The 5,098-nt window shown below is 44.1% G+C and overlaps 2 pseudogenes; both read left to right on the forward strand.

The window, feature by feature from the left end:
* The first annotated feature begins 2,213 nt into the window (after nucleotides 1-2,213).
* On the forward strand, nucleotides 2,214-2,971 carry LOC147436332 (uncharacterized; annotated as a pseudogene).
* A 499-nt stretch (nucleotides 2,972-3,470) lies between these two features.
* LOC147436333 (mitochondrial adenine nucleotide transporter ADNT1 pseudogene) lies at nucleotides 3,471-4,594 on the forward strand (annotated as a pseudogene).
* Nucleotides 4,595-5,098: the final 504 nt, after the last annotated feature.

A 5,098-nucleotide genomic window follows, 5' to 3' on the forward strand; every position in this document is an offset into this window, starting at 1 on the left:
CTTCACATTAACCAACTCTTGCAAACACCATATTCTGCGTTGAATCGATCATGAGAGATGTTTCTACTTGTCTGCAGATGTCTGTAGATCATTCGAAATGCTTGCCTCATCAAATTTTCAAATAGGTTATCAACAGAGATGGACGAGGAGTGTGACTAAAGCCAAACGCTCATCAAACCATGACTTGCACTAGTGGAAATATTCCCCAATGCCTTTCCCTCGACATTGATTTGTCTGCCACTAATCCCCTCACACACTCTGCTAAAAGCACAAGCAACTAGCTGCATTGAAGCCACTGGCTTAATTATTTGAGGATTATAACCATCACAAGCTTTTCTACCCTCATGTCCACTTTGATGTTTACTCGTTCTATTTCTTTGCCCTCGACCGTCTGCATGGCCAACAGCCTGATAGCATCAACAGAAAATGTGCTGACAAGTGGGGACTCAAATAATTGAACACTTCCGACACCTTAACATAGTCTCGTCCAAATTCCTTCTTAAGGGGAGGATCACATAAGATCTGCAATTTCTCAGTACTACTATGGAGCTTGTGAGCCTTGATGTAGTCCCATAATCTCTTGAGGGCATCAAGCCTCGTGGTCTCCAAGGTTTGCAAGATGGGAGCCAGGCTGGAGGAGACCCTAAAGAGGATCTGAGCACCACCTCTAGTCTCGGGCTCGGGAGCATTTTGAGTTCGGCCTTGGGCAATTTTTTGCTCATCTATTCATCAAATCATGCAAAAAGCAGAGCAGTCACACACAAGACCAAGGGCAAGATCCCGGTCGATGGCAAGACGAAGGATCGTGATCGATGGCAAGAAGACGGATTGGATTGAATGATTGAACCTGGCACTTGCATGTGCAATACCCCATATTGTAGCAACAAGGTTGCATGATACAGTCGAGCATTGGACGGCTTATACCGAAAAGCACCTGCATGGACCATAAGAGAGAGGTAGAGGTGATAGCAAGGCAACTTTACACAGCTTGCTAATTAGAGAGGAAATGCTGATCTCGGTTGGCTCCAACAGCACACACGGAAACCCTCACTTCTCCTCTCTCTCTCTCTCTCTCTCTCTCTCTCTCTCTCTCTCTCTCTCTCTCTCTCTCTCTCTCTCTCTCTCTCTCTCTCTCTCTCTCTCTCTCTCTCTCTCTCTCTCTCTCTCTCTCTCTCTCTCTCTCTCTCTCTCTTTCTCTCTTTTTGAAAAATAAAGCACAAAATTTCTCCTCTTTAAGTATCATTCTCCTCACATACCATTCAGAAAACTACTAGATCAAGTACTAAAACAAGTCTCACAAAAAGACCAACTAAAACTGCTCAAAATGAGCGGACTTCACAAAAAAGTGACCCTCTTAACCAGATCCACTTCTCCAAAGTCGCTATATTGAAGCTCTATTAGCTCACAAGAGGTTCATTCAAAGATAAGCTTGACAAGTCGATTGCATTACTTGGCCTAGTACCAGCTTGGGCCATTTGTAATACCTCCATCGCCTCTGCCACTTTGGCATTTAGTGCCTTAGGAGATTCAATTAAATGTAAAACTTCTGGCTGATCCATCTCCAGTAACATGCCGGTAACTTTTCCTGCGTGATCATGTTCCAATTGATCTACAAGTGGATACAACTGCTCGCCCAACATCAATCTCTGTTGTTCAGGAGGAAAAGCGATGCTAAGGCTGATGTTAAAGCAGTAATCTCTCTCTCTCTCTCTCTCTCTCTCTCTCTCTCTCTCTCTCTCTCTCTCTCTCTCTCTCTCTCTCTCTCTCTCTCTCTCTCTCTCTCTCTCTCTCTCTCTCTCTCTCTCTCTCTCTCTCTCTCTCTCTCTCTTATATTTAAAAAGAAACTCTCTGAAAGAGCGTGCACCGACGCGCGCTCGGTGCACGCTCTTTCAGAGAGTTTCTTTTTAAATATAAGAGAGAGAGAGAGAGAGAGAGAGAGAGAGAGAGAGAGAGAGAGAGAGAGAGAGAGAGAGAGAGAGAGAGAGAGAGAGAGAGAGAGAGAGAGAGAGAGAGAGAGAGAGAGAGCTATTGCATGTTAGAACCCAGCATGGAGGACGTCCTGCAAGAAGTATCCAAGAGCGCGCGTCGGTGCACGCTCTTTCAGAGAGTTTCTTTTTAAATATAAGAGAGAGAGAGAGAGAGAGAGAGAGAGAGAGAGAGAGAGAGAGAGAGAGAGAGAGAGAGAGAGAGAGAGAGAGAGAGAGAGCTATTGCATGTTAGAACCCAGCATGGAGGACGTCCTACAAGAAGTATCCATCAGCTTCATGCAAGCAAGTTCCATCAGCATTGCCGCAGGAAATGGAGCTCTGATCTCTCTCTCCACGCCCAGCACACCCTTGTAGGGTTTTCCGGCTTTCTTGTCAGTGGCCCATTTCTGCATGCTTCGGGGCTTCCCGTGGAGCTTTCTTCTTGAGAAGAGCAACCAAAGATGGCAATGAAAGCACCGGATCCCTCACCGTCCTCCCATCTGGCGAGTGGCCTGAGAACGTTTCCATTGTTACTTTTGAAGATCTATCTAAGCACTATGAGTCTATTCTTTTCAAAGAAGAGGCATAGCCATCGACATTTCTTGCAAATGTTATGTCAACCACTATTTACACAGTGCAACCAAGTCAACGCCTACCACTATTTACACAGCAAGACCAAGTCAACGCTTGGAGGAGATTGATCACCATTTTATTCATATCTCAGGATTGTCGGTGATAAATGAGAATATGGAGTGTATTGAAGTCTTATCTAATTAGAAAGACAAATCCAAGCGACCAATGGGTTGAATTCAAAAGTCCAAGAGGTCACGAGTAGCTCTCCCATAACCTTACCTGTAGACAAGATGGTGTCAAATGCTGCAATCTTGATGTTGAAGCACAAGATACATCGAATTCCTATATTTGTCAATCATTCAAGACAAGTTGTTGGTATTGTCACCAGGATGGACATATTTAGCGCATTGGAGGGGAAATCATCTTCATGAGTGATGGGTGATTAAGCTAGGCTAAAGCAAGCAACACAAACTGTGTAGTGTGATGGGATACATACTTTAGTCTTAGCTCACATGCAAAGTCAGTTAGTTTACTAGAATAAATTTGATGCAGTCTTGTGAGTGGAAGTGTGGCTTTTACTATTTTCAAATTTTGTAAGATCCATGTGTCATGTAAACACTTATGATTGTACTTGTATTGTGTCGACTTGTATTGAGAGAAACTCATTAATGAGAAGCTTATTTTAAGGGTAATAGAGAGAGAGAGAGAGAGAGCTTTGTTGTGCCCTAAATCACCAAAAACCACCATCCATCTTGCTGCCTACATGCCGCTCATTGCAGCAGCAGGTGTGGCAACGGCTTCCAGCTGAAGGCGCCTTTGTCCTTTTTCTCAGCTCGCTCACCCCACCCAAGTGGCTCTTCCTCTCCTTCTCTTTTGTGACTCAACTTGCCTCCATCAGCTTCCTAAACTGTTGCTTTGCCCTAGTTCTCCATGGTTTCTCAGACAGAGGCCACAACTTCAGGATACATAAGGAGCATGCACGGTGTCATAGCAGCGCAAAAGAGGAGATTGCCTCTCATGGGAACGTTGCCTTTTGCCAGAGATATCCTCTTTATGCTTTTGAAGAAGAATCGGCTGCCTCCACACTTGCAAATCTTGCTGAAGAAGAAAAACTTGCAACTGTTGAAGTCAAGGCTCTAGGAGATAAAGCACTGGCCGTTTGCAAGCCTCTCATTGCTGGAGGTGTGGCTAGTGGAGTTTCACGTAGTGTTGTAGCTCCACTTGAACGTTTAAAGATTCTTCTTCAAGTTCAAAATCCATTGAAGCCTAAATATAACGGCATGGTGCAAGGCTTGAAGTATATTTGGTCAATGAAGGCTTAGTTGGATTTTTCAAAGGGAATGGAACAAACTGTGCTTGAATCATTCCTAACTGTGCTATGAAGTTTTACAGTTATGAACAACCTTCAAGTGAAATTTTGTGGTTGTACAGGAGGGATACTGGGTGAGAGGATGCTGAGATTACACCATTACTAAGACTTGGAGCTGGTGCATGTACTAGAATTATTGTAATATCTGCCACGTATCCTATGGACATGGTTCAGGGTAGGCTTACAGTGCAGACAAAGGTTTCACCAATGCGCTATCGAGGAATGTTCCATGCAGCGTCAATGATAATGAAAGAGGAAGGACCATTAGCGGTCTACAAAGGCTGGTTGCCATCTGTTATTGGTGTGATCCCTTATGTGGGTTTGCATTTTGCGGTATATGAATCACTCAAAGACTGGCTGGTGAAGAGGAACATAGCAAGCAAGCCAGAAGAGAATGCTGATTTGAGCATCTTACAAAACTTGGATGTGGAGCAACAGCAAGTACAAAGGGCCAGAGCGTAGCATATCCACTGATGTGGTACAGAGGAGGATGCAGATGCACCCAATTCAATACACTGGGATGATTGATGCCTTTTTGAAGACTATTTGAAATGAAGACTTTGGAGCCTTGTACAAAGGCCTGATTCCCAATTCTACCAAGGTTTTTCCTTCTATTGCTTTGGCGTTTGTGACATACGAGGTGATGAAGGATCTTCTTGGAGTTAAATTTCAAATATCACATTAAGTGAATCTGCAAATAGCAATAAGGTAGAAGAGATTGTAAATGGACAAACGATTTGAAAGCACATCGACCGTAGTACTGATTTGTAAGAGTCTCTAATTTTTTAAAGAAGGGAAATTTAAATGATAAATCCGGGTGAGCGCTCTCCCTCCCCTGCCTTGCTTAGTCCAACAACCAACACGATTCTTCACACTGGATACTTAATTGGGTTGAGAAAAATCTACTCAAGCCGCAACACCAAAAATGATGGTGTGCAAGGAGATTAGGTCGGGCTGCATTAACATGCAGAAGCTCTCCTTGTGACAGAGTACAAGGTCGCGTGATGCACATCAGTATAAATATGTTGATCCTATAGCATGCACCATCTTCGCCTCCTCAGACGCTTCCCTTCCAGCCTTCCCTCACCCATATACGATCCCCTCCTCCTCCTTTGTCTCTCTCCTCCATCTCTCTCAATCTCTCTGAAAAAAAGTCCACATCGGCGCGGGCTCTTAATTTTAGAGACTT

This window comes from Adiantum capillus-veneris, chromosome 18, assembly GCF_014529385.1.
Source record: "Adiantum capillus-veneris isolate H3 chromosome 18, ASM1452938v2, whole genome shotgun sequence".
NCBI classification, from domain to species: Eukaryota; Viridiplantae; Streptophyta; class Polypodiopsida; order Polypodiales; family Pteridaceae; genus Adiantum; species Adiantum capillus-veneris.